Below are 12,812 nucleotides of genomic sequence, written 5' to 3' on the forward strand. Positions count from 1 at the left end.
GCTGGGAAAGACATTAAATATTACTTAATTTCCTCATTGTACGATTGGGAAACCGAGGTCTAGAGGGGGTAAGTCAAAAGTAATGTCTCACAGAAAGTTTCAGAAGCCTAATAGCACTTATGCTTCCAGGGTGGAAACCACTTTGACTTAATTTAGTCCTTGATTATTTTAATAGGCTATTTAATTTTTAATTAAATTTTTCTTTGTTTGACATCCTGCTTCTGAAATTTAATCACCAGACATCATATTGGGCTACCTGTCAAACAAGCCCTACCTACCTGGTGGGTTAAATTGATTAATTATTGGACTGCAAATTTTTAACAGAAGAAATCCATAATGAGAAGGAAATTGTATTTGTTTGTTTTTTTCTTCATAGCAGCCACTGGAAGGGATTTATAGTTTAACAAGAAAAAAATAAAACTTAGTATAATACGGCTTATTAAGTATATTAAGCGGTAACAGAAGAATTAATCTACCTTTCTGAGAAAAAAATGTGAAGATAGTTCTGGATTGGACATCCTTATCTCTCTTGACTTCAAAGAAACTGTTGTTGAGTTTTTTGTCTCAAAGGACAGAAGTCTTTCTTCTAAATTTGGTCTCATTATCTAGCAAGATAAAACTAAAGGCACAGAGCACTCATTTAGACAAAAATTGTTATTCTAAATATTACTTTTATTACTGTTATTATTAACAGACTTACTGAGAGTCTTAGCATGTCCACATCACATATAAAAATCTGAGACACAGAGAGTTAACTCACCTGGGTCTGGGCAGGTGATAAAGTGGAGAAGGATTTAAACGCAATTTCTCTAACCACAGAGTTCCTTACACTACATTTTGCTATCTGCTTGGCAGTTATCCCTCTGCTCCTGACACTAATATATTAGGCAGCATCCTTTGAAAATGATATGGTCAACGAGATGCCTCTGGGTAGAATTTCTCTCTCTCTATCTATTGATCGATCTTTGGTAGACAAGAAAGAGGGTCAAGGCTAAACATCCAGTGTTTTTTCTTACAGGAGGCAATATTAGCAGTTTGAAAAATCAGTTAGGTCAGGCTGAAAAACTAAGAGAGCAAGTAGGAAAAAACATAGAGTTAGAAAGTCAAAGTAGAATGACTGTGATCTCACAGGTTTAGGGCCCCTTAGAGAAGACATTCACTTGTAGCACAGGAGAATGTTGGTGACTGTGGGCTGAAGCTTGGTCAGCTTGCTGAGCAGGAGCAGACAACAGCTGTGGAGCTTTCAAGTTCCTTGTCACTGCTGTCAACTAGTGCATTAAATTCCTCATTTTAATCAGCAAGTCAGACGCCAATACTCTTGTGATGATTCTGTCTCAAACTTGCGTAACCTTCTCTCTCCAACAGGATTTACCGTGCTATGGCCACATGCCTTATTCAAGGATATCCCAGCAAGTTTAAGAATTTTAGAATTTTTCAAATCCTTCCTTGGATGTATGAGTATTCACTGAGCCTCGCTGATGAGATCGTGTTCAGACATAAATGTTGCTGGATTTCTGAGCAGATGAGAGTCAACAAAAGTAAGAAGTTCAAAACCATTTATACCAAGAGATTATCCAGACTGATCCCAATGGTTGGCTACAGCAGATGTTGCTGATGCCCACCTACTTCCCTCTGCACTCCCTGTACCTAACACAGGAAATGCCAGCAGCAGAAGCCTCCTTTCAATTGAACAAGGCAGGCCAGATATTCCATGGAATTATCATCCCAGGGAGTAGCACTCAATCAATGATTAATGGGCACAGGTCGATAAATACACCATCTCCCTTACCCCTTCGTTGGGATAATGCCGAGGCATGTTCTATACTGACTCTCAAAGGTACTTTTTGGGATATAGGCAGTTGCTCACAGCAGTACAGCTTGATAATGTACCCTTTACAGGCTTCCTTCCTTCCATGTCTCGCTTCTCTACTTCTTTTCTAGTGCTTCTTGGGACCATCTTATAAACAATTTACTTGCACTTACACTCTTGTCCTAGGATCCACTTCTGGGGAACACAACTTAAAATAAGGGTGATTCCCAAGTCTTGGAAGATTTTCTGTTGATTCTGCTTTATCAAGCTCATTCATTCTTAAAATCACACCCTAGCCAGCTATGATGACTCATTCCATTGGGCCTTTTTGTTTTCCCAGAAAGAAATATTTAGTGAGCCAAAGGGAAATTGCCTAAATACGAAGCTGGAGGTGTGGCAAAATTCAGATCATTCTGGGCCTTATACAGCATGCTAAGGGGTTATTTCAAGTGGAGTGGGACCTCCCCAATGTTTTAGGCAAGAGAGCACATGGTCTAGTTCATTTTTTTTAGAACATTCATACTATATAAAAAGGAGAGAGGCAAAATTGAATTAGGAAAGAAATTGGAAAAGTACTACAGAGATAAGAATTTGGGTAAAGGTGGTGGTAACAGAGATGAAGTGAAGTGGCTAGATTCTGGCAATATATATTTGGAGTTATATGTTTTTCTATGTTAGGACATCTGGATTAATATGAAAGTATGGGGTAGGAGGACAGGGGATTTAAGGAGGAGAGAGAAAAATTAAGAGTGATTTCTGGATTTCTGGCTCAAGAAATAGGAAGAATAATCTGTCATTTTTTTAAGTTTGTAATAGTTTTATTTCCAATACCAAATAAACAAACAAAAACTTTATAGCGACCCAGATGTCCAGCAACATTAAAATTGACAAATAACATACATTTATAGAATAAAAAGACAAAACACAGCAATGAAAATTAATAAACTACTGGAGAATGCTCTGCTATTACACGTTGGCACCCTTGCAAGCACACACATATGCTGCACAGGACTGAACCACCACTAACCAGCCTTGGCAGATGCCTTTCAATTTTTTCAGAACACAAGAGGTTGCGTGGCTTGTGAGGCCACCTTCCACTCACTTCCTGTCTTTCTTAGGAGACTGTCATGGGGCTTTTTTTAAGAGGTAAAAACTTAGTGAGGAACATATTTAGAATAAAAATTCAGAGTTCAGGTTTGGACATAACTTAGTATGAGATGTCCATGAAATATCTACATGTAGGCATCAAAAAGTCTACAGGATATACAAGCCTGGATCGTAAAAGGAATGTCCAGACTTGAGATAAAATTTCAGGAGTCTATTCATCTAGAAAGTATGTATGCCTATGGTATTTGATGAGCTCTCCTAGAGAAAAGAATAGAAGGAAGAAGAGAGAATGCAGAATAAAGTCCTAGAGGAAACCAGTATTTGAAAATCCGGTAGAGGAGAAGTAGGCAACGAAGACTGAGCGGGAATGGCCAGAGACAGGAGAAAATCAAGAAGAGTATTTTGTCACAGAATTAAGAGTAGAAAATGTTACACCAGTGAAAGGAATGTCAATTAATATGAATTAATCTTCTAATGAGCACAAGATTAACGATGAAAGAAAGGAAGGAAAAAAACAGAAGAACCAAAGTCTTTGGGAAAAATATTAAGTCTAGGGATAAAATTGGGGATAGATAGAAAAACTCTTGCCTTGCATAGCAAGTGGGAAAAAACTATGACTTTTAGTTACAAATAATAGAAAACAATTTTTACTTTGTTTTTTAACATCCTGTCTGATAGTTTGAAACACAGATCGCTTACTGTTCAGGACCATTATTTTAGTTACCATCCTATAATGATGCCTAAAAGTCATAATAGCCCCAATAATAATAACTTAGGTCAGCATTTCCAAAACTATGACCAATAGATTGCTGGTGTCTTGTGACTTGTTAAAAGTGCTCAGAGGAAAGGGGCTCCACAATCAAATAGATTTGGAAAACACTACATACTCTACCCTCTACTCACGTGTTCACAATGCTCTGCAATGTAGACCTGTTTAGTTTGTTTAACCAAGGATTTTCTCAGAATGAGATGCAAAAGTCTATCTGAAAATGTATTTTCTTATAAGCATCCACATATACTCATCTGCCAGTTTGCTGAGCATTTATGGTAGATTCAAAATACCCAAACCAACTTGTAATCTGGAAGAGAAAGGTATTACCTTCAAAGCTTACCTACTGACATTAGAGATCATTACCTCTAATTTATCCTCGAATTGGTTTCTATGAGCTACCATTTTTTACTCTACTTTTTTCTATGCTTTAAGCTGGTTGCCATCTCTGATAAAATAATACAGGCAATGCAACAGTGACTAAACTTTTAATGAGTTTTTATGCAAATATTGTCAAAGGTTTTCAAAAGTCTAAATATATTTTATTCGTATGTTTCCTTTTATCTACATGCATATTTATTCTCTTGTAAAACTTTAGAAGATCAAAAAGCAGTCCCAATTTGAGAGGAAAAATTACAGTGCTGAAGAAAGAGCCAGAGGCTGTTCCTTCACAGAGCTTGAATTAAAGTGAAATAAAATTAAATAGAAAGTTTGTTCTTGTGGCATGTTCCCAACAACTTTGGACACTCTTTTGCAATTTTGGCCAGAAATGTTATTTAACATGTTAAACATGAAAATAAAATTAGCGGAGAAAAAAATAAAAAGAGTAGAGTGACTATATCTTGTAAATATGAAAAGTTTTGCAACTTGTCTTCAAAATTGTTTTCAAAAAAACTTAAAACAATTTTTAGACCATCAAAATTCATACTACGTACAATTTCTACCCATAGTGAAAATAAGATTTGATTTTTAATATTGAAATTAGCCCCAAATTTTAGATTATAAGAGAAAATTTATCGTAAAGTATTTCAGAAAGCTGAACCCCAATGTTACATGTTACCAGAACAAAAATGGTTTCTAGGTAGCTAATATTGTTACAGAACATTACATGATTTTCAACAAGGGAGCCAGAATATCCCATGACAAACATATTGAACATTAAAATAAAACAAGATCAATACTCTTGAGTAAAATTCACCTTTGGGCAAGGAGCATCAAGGGTAAAATGAAAATCTCAGAGCCTCTTTATCTAGTAATTTAAATGTAGTCTAGAGGATTTTCGATTCACTTCCATTAATATCTATGAAAAGTCAAAATGTCTTTTAATTAAGAGCTAAGTCAAATCTCCCCTAAAGCTTTTGCAATACTTTTGACTGAGGATATCCAAGGACAAGAAATTGAACAATTCACATACCATGTTTATTAAATTGCTTGAGACTGGTGGCAATATACAAAGTAAAACTGTCTATTCCCACAGACAATCACTAAAGTCAAAAGACTTCACCACAGGTTTTCACAATCAGCCAAAATCCCCATGTTTGTACATAATCTATGTTCATTCTGACAATCATTCATTGTTTCAAGTAAAGACAAGACAGTAGAAGTCAATTGTATCAGTTAACACCAGTTAATAATTATGAACTGATTACCTACCAACATGATAAAAGATACAAAAAACAAAAACTATGTCCTTGAAAAACAATTAATGACCACCAGTACCAAGTAGCATAAGGCCTTGCATACAGTAGAACTCAAAATGTATTGATCTGAATGTGACAAAATAGCAAATAATTCAGAGTGACCCCAAATTTCACACTCATCTATTTAGTAGACACCAGTGATTATGAAAGTGTGGTCTCTGGACCAGCAGTATCAGCATCATCTGGTAACTTGTTAGAAATGGAAATTTTCAGACCACACCTCAGACTAAATTGAATCTGAATGTCTAAGATAGGGACAAGCAATCACTGTTTTAATAAGCCCTTCAGGTGACTCATTGACTACAGATGCTAATTGTTCTGGAGAAGTAAAGGAGAGTTCTGATGTCAGAGGGACCAGGAAATGCTTCATTAAGATGTCAGAGTCAGACTACCTATTCCCACAATACAATTGAGATGGTCCGAGGACCTAAACCACTGATTGTTATAATCAGTATGATTAAGCATATAAACATACAGTCTATATTCATGCTGACATCATGTAAATAAGAAAAATGAGGGTGATCTAAGCAAAGAAGACATCATGAGTAAAATAACCCTAGAATCCTTTGGGGAACAAAAAATGTCTGGTGAGGTTTTGAGGCAAAGACTAAAATCAAACACCAAAGGGATAACTCTCTGGCAGAATCTGGCTGAAACTAGCTAGAAGCTTATTCATAACACATAAAGACCACACTTCCAAGACTCCTGTATGATTAGATTGCAATCTGATAACTGGATTTTCCAACAAAATGTAGGTTGCAGTTGGCTACCTCCACATCCAGGCCTAAAAACAAACCCTCTGTGTGATCCTGTGCCCTCTTACTATTTCCTTGGTGACAGTAGAAGCCCCAGGTTTGAGAGTGGCATTGTCATGCTATGGAAGGAGCCTAGATCCTTGTATCACTGCTTGAAGAAACACTACCTGGGAGAGCGACCCAGACAGGGATAGACCAGGAGCAGATGTAAACAACAAAACTTGTGTTAAGTTCCTGAGATTTTGGAATTGTTTGCTACCACAACATTGCCTAACCCTGCTAAAATACTCTAGAAATAACCAAGGGATGGCAATGGCATGTTCATGACATTCAAGGGCAAGATTCAGCAAAGCCAAGGAGAAGCTAGAACATTCCACTTTCCTAGGCAGTTGAACCAATCAAATTTCCAGAGCCAGAGCACTGTCTTTTAAATTTGCAATTTTGAGCAATGGACTCTCATTTCCCCTTCATTTACAACTAGAATTTAATAGATGTGCACACTGGGTTCTTCCAATTCAGACAAGCAACACTCAGAATATTACCTCCTTCCAAACAGACTTAGTCTTCTAAGTGTGTGAAGGAATAGATCATTTGCCCTCAAGGCCTCTTGGATTGGATTGCATTTCATAAATATTTTCTCTCCAGCAGTAATAGCAGTGGCTTTACAATCAGAGCTGAAGGATGATAACTTTGACCATTACTGCATGATGTTTCATGGTCTTTCTTTAAGTGACTGTGTCACCACACCATGGTACAAGATAGTAAAATGATTCAGAGAGGGTTTGGTCAGAAAAACAGAAGCCAAATATATTGATTGCTTTCCCAAAGTATTGGTGGCAGCTAACAAAACCCAACTCTGGTTGACCTAAGGAAACCTCTAGAGAAAGTTCCTGCTACTGCTTGGCCATGTGGTCTTTGTTGTGCTAATCAGTTCATAACAGAAAGCCAACTCAGACTAGCTTAAACAAAAAGAAAATTAGAAAAAAATAAGGAAATTTCTTGGCTCCTATATCTGGGAAATTCAGGTATAGAAGAGGCTTTAGACTTGGCTAGAGATCAGGAATTCAGGAGGTGGTGTGAGCAAATCAAGGCTATCTCTTTTTCCATCTCATAGCTCTGTTTTTAATTCTTGACTTTACATTTCAGGTCAACCTCCTATACAGCAGGAAAGATGGCTATGTCAGGCTATTACCCACTCCAAGAAAACCCTTTAGCAACCTCAAAGAAAAAACTTCTCTCTTTAAGACCACTGCCAGGGAAGACACTGATTGCTCTGCTTGAGTCAAATGGTCACACATCCATCTCTGCGTCAATCACTCTGGTCAGGGGAATGGGTCACTCTGATTGACCAGCCTGGGATAGATAGGTTCCAATGTTTGACAGCCCCCTAACACTACAAGGAGTGTGGAAGGTGCCCCCTCCCCGCCACCACCTCTCGAAGAAGAACCAGACAAAGAAGACTAAGAAACCATACTGAGAGAACAATCTAGGTCAGGTGGGACCACTGGTAATACTGGACAGAGCTTCAGAACTGGATAAGCCAAGAGAGGCCAGATTTATGCATATGATAAAAGATGAGGAAGTCATTTAGAAGGGAAGAGATAGGAGGGGAGAGGAGACTGCAGAGGAGGGGCAGAGGAGGAAGGAGAAGGAAAAAAGAGAACAGAAGCTCAGTTCTCTTTTCTCTTTTCCTTTTCTCTTTATTTCTACCTTTTCTTTTTCTTCTTCCTTCTCTTCTTTTCTCTGTCATTCATCTCCTCACTCAACTTTTCCCTATGAAACCTCAGTAGCAGAAGCTCCTTAGCCTTCCTGGGAACTGTAAAGATTACTCATCTGTTAATAATCATCCTCTATTAGTTTATGAACTCCAGTTTATAAGGGAAAGTGTCACATTTTCCAGCTCAGAGCAACCAATCAGCCAGAGTCCGCTAGGCAAGACCAGGGCTGATGGACACCTAGCCCTGTTTCAGGAGACGCAGTCTCAAGATGCTGGTTTACTCTGGTACACTACAGCTTCACCAGTTACACGTGTCTGTGGTTGTCATTGCTCTCTGGAGCTTTTTATGTGGGAGCATTAAGTACAAGGCATAGGAATAACCATTGTGAAAAGTCTAGGCCTCTGCTATTACCGCCTTTCTTTTATATCTGTAAAACTTTTGACTGTCCAAATGTGGCTCAGATGAAAGTAGGAAGAAAATAGGATGAATACTAAACTCTGGATCTGTTGGGAATAGGAGGGTGAATTAAAAAAGTGTTCTATAGAAGAAAGCATGGCATCCATATTTCTGCCTAAAGGAGGATCCATTTTCAGTTCAGACTTCAAGTCTAACAGGGAGCTTTTAAAAATCACCTCCCTGATCAAAGCATAGGTAATACTTACCACACACAGAGCAGGAAAAAAAAAAAGAGAGTAAGAGAGAATGTAAGGATTACATAAACAAAGCAGGACAGCACTACTTTGTGAGCCAGTAGACAGAAAGATACTATTCATTATGTCCCAAGTCAGAGCTGATTAGAGAACTACTCCCCCACCCTGTGATTCGACATCTTCTGGGCCATGTGCCTTTGGCTCATCGCATTTATCTCCTCCACAGCCCAACCATTTTTTTCCCTCATAATTAAGCTGGGGACTACATTGCTGTAAGTCCCTGTTTCTTAATGTATATTAACTAGTCTTGCTATATAAGCAGCCCTCCAGGTCCCTCTCCCCAAGGTCATCATTCTCTTCCCTGACAACAAAGCCAACCACATTCCTTTTCCCCAGAACTTCCCTATTTTCTCTTCTAGCTGTTGAAGTAGCTGGAAGCATGGCATAATAGCTAAAGTCTCTAACAAGCTTGAGGGTAAAAACTGGAGGAGAACTGAGCTTTCCCCTCATATGTCAGGGGGCGTGAACAGAATCTGGGGTCCTTGTAAGACCATGAGTTGCATAACAAATAGTAAGTAATACCATAAACAAGGACAGGGTGCTTAAAGTTAATTTTCAATAAAAGTGATAATAAGCCTAATCTGAAGAATGAACAGTCCAGCTCAGACCAAGTACAGTATAAGCAGGAAAAAAGATCAGTAGAACCTGAATAATGTAGATGGGAAAAGAATGTAGCTTTTGTTTAGTTGTACTTACTGGTTTTCACCAGTTTGTTGATAAAGAGAAATTGGAAATTATTTCCACAACTATGGTTAACATAATTTATAGTTCATCATATAAACTTGTAACTGAGTTAATTTTATAACAATTACTACCTCCATACAAAGTTCTTCCAATAGTGAAGATTCAGTATTTTTCAATTAAGCTTTTCTTTCAGTTTCTTCCTTAAATAAAATTAAAGTAAAAAAATAATACCTTGAAGTGCTATTAAAAACTAGTGTCTAAGTAGGTAGTAACTAAACTATGGATAACTGCAGTTATGATTCTGGATTTCAGAGCAGAAAGACTCAGCAAGCAGACTTCCCAACTAATCACTCCCATCGTTAATGTCTTTCTGTCTGGGTGGACTGCGTATTGCACGTGAAACATTAGGTCTTAGTTACAAATGAGCTTCAGTCTCTTTCGATATGCTTATCAAAGACAAAACTAGATTTGTTTTCCAGTGGGAAAAGCTCTTGGTAAAATTACGAGCTTGTCATATTTGAAATCAGCCCTCACCCTAACCTACATTGGGTGGCAGCTGATTAGTTCACTGTCCAGTTTTCTCACCCAAATCTAACTCTTGGGAGTTAGACAAGTTGAAACTTTGGTAAAGAATTCAATGTGGGATGGCAGAAATAAGTTAAATCATAAAAGAATGAATTTGCATCTCACACTTTAGCTCAGATTTAAACTCCAAAGCATGAAAAGAGAAGGACCTCTCTTGAGATTTACCATAATCAGACTTGTGTTAGAATTATTTATGCATATGTCTGATTCCTATACTAGGCTAAACAGGTGATAAACAGGAACTGTATTCTATTTGTCTTTGTATCCTAACTGTACCTAGGACAAAGCTTTATTTAGATGCTCAGATGATTTGTTGAATGGAATACCAGGTGAGACAAAAAAGCAAAACTGATTAGCTGAATAAACGTGTGTTACTCTATTGGTTCAGGTGGAAAATTCCACTCCAAATGACTCAGCAGCAACATGGCAACACAGCACAATGAAAATTGGACTCCCAAGTGTTCATTAGGATTCTCCAGAGTTAACTGCAGCTGCCTAATCATTTTCCCTCTCTCCCCAGCATTCTGTCTCACCTCACATACACCAAGTCTCTGGCTTAGTTGCCTTAGCTTCCCACATGAAAATGAGACAGCTCATACTGACACCACCTCACAGGTGTCCAGTAGGCCTTGATAGTGACCACATGCACACACTGCTCTGGGTTCTTTTCCTATTCTTGTCAGTGGGTAGTGAGTAGACTTCTCTCTTCTAATCCATGCACACTCCTTCAGATTCCTTCCATACAAGTGGCCGTCCTGGAAAGCCATTCTCAGAAAGGGTTAAGGTGCCTCCTTTAAAACACCATCATGGAGCAGCAGATGGCACATTTGCTAACTGCGAAGATGTTGCTCTCACTTGGGTGTAAATCCCCTCCCTCCACCTGGCATCCCAGACATCTGTGTCAGCTCCATCTGCCCACTTTGAATTCATCAGATAAATGCTCCATTTCTTTAATTGAGGTTAAGCTAACCTAAGTAATCAAAGACAGGTACAGAATGTTTTATGTCATTACCATGCCTCTGATATATATGATACCAACAACTATTCCCACACTCATAAGCTCCGTTTTAATACACGAAAAGCTTAGTACAGTGAATGAAAAGATGGGTAAAAATGACAGGCAGGCCACTTTTCAAGGGCTCGCAGACTGACAGCAGAAGTCATTCTTCTCTTTGAAGTCAGATTTTTAGGAAAGTTTCCACTTACTCTCAAGAGCTTTGGTAGGTAATAAACTTGGTAGGTAATAAACACCCCCAAATCCCATGTAGGAGAGTCCCATGCCATCCTCAACTATGCAAATTTTGTGGGAGTAAATGACCTGTTTTGCCCAGTGGAGATCTCAGGAACCCTGCTGCCATATGAAGGTCCCTCTGGGGACAACTAGTGCTGGACCTTCAGATCCTCACCACTAGCTCTATTAGTCAAGTACCCCATCTGCCAAGCACTGATGTGGGCACTGGGAAAACAATGGGTTACAAGATAGATAAAAGCCCTGGTCTCACGGTGCTTACATTTTGGTAGGTAGACAGATAATAAGTACACAAATACATACCTTTAACATTTCAACTAGTGAGAAGAATTTTAAGAATACAGATCAATACAGTACTGAGGACAGGATGGGGAGTGAGGAGTTGTGGAGGAAAGCAAGAGCCAGGAGGTAGCTGGATAACAGTTTGTTAGGAAAGAATAGGACAATCCTGTTGGGATGTGGCCCCCTAAGCAAATGTCACTTTGGAATGAGACTTTGCTTCTTTGGGCACCAGAGTCTACCCTTACAGGTACTGAAGCCATAGATGGTAGGCCATACATATGTAGTTGGCTATTACAAATAATCCCTTTTTTCCCCTCAAATACCCACAGAATAATAATAAAAGTAGTCCATAGATTAATCCAAAAAAAAAAAATTTATGTAGCAACATTCCCCAAGCGAATTGAAAAAAAAAAAAAAAAAAAAAAAAAAGCAAGAAAGTAAAAGAAAAGAAGTTAAGGAAAGACTATTTTTAAAAAATCTATTGTCCTAGAAATGTAAAAGCACTCTTCTAAATAACTCTTGGATTAAAAAGGAAATGAACTGAAATTCATTCTACAAATGTGTTACTGAATTCCCACTAAGTACCAGGCCCTGGTGATATTCATCTGAATTATTGTGTATAGTTGCAGATCATTTATTTTCATTGCTGTACAGTTACCCATAGTGTCACTATACCATGACTTTTATTCATTTTACTATATATAGCCATTAAATACTTTAAAATTTTTGGCTACCAACCTTTTAGTATGGATCTTCGGATGAACATATGTATGCCTTTCTGTTGGGTGTATACCTAAGAATGGAATTACTAGATCATAGTGCAAGCATATATTCAACTTTAGTGAATACTGCCAAAAGCAGAGCAACTAGTGTTTTTTAAAAAACAAGCAAACCAAAAAAAATGCTATATGCAACAAAACTAGAAGACAAAATATCCCCACTAATTCCAAAATAGAAGTGGATGAAAACAAACCAGCAATAGTTATAAGAGCCACATGGTGTCAATTCAAAACTAAAATAAATGAGTCCAACTGTGAATCTATTTGGTGGCAAAACCACATGGACAGGAATTATACCAAAACTTGAAAACAAGTAATTTGACTATACCATCCTAGTGGCATATGCCCTAGGGACAAAAAGAACTACAAAACATCTTCAACAGTTTTCATTAATCATTGGTGATGGGACTGCCAACTTGAATAGGCTCCTACTGGCAAAAGATGGGACAATTTGAATGGCAATATGGGTAATCATTTCAATGCATTGAAACACATCATATATGGTTAAATCCATGAATTCATAATGATAATAAATACCTCATTAATTTCACTTAGAGAATACCTCATTACTTTCACTCAGGAACCACTTAAAAATATTGATAAGGGGCAGACCCTGTGGCTCACTCGGGAGAGTGCAGCGCTGGGAGCGCTGAGGCCGCGGGTT

The sequence above is a fragment of the Cynocephalus volans genome, chromosome 13, assembly GCF_027409185.1.
Source record: "Cynocephalus volans isolate mCynVol1 chromosome 13, mCynVol1.pri, whole genome shotgun sequence".
NCBI lineage: Eukaryota > Metazoa > Chordata > Mammalia > Dermoptera > Cynocephalidae > Cynocephalus > Cynocephalus volans.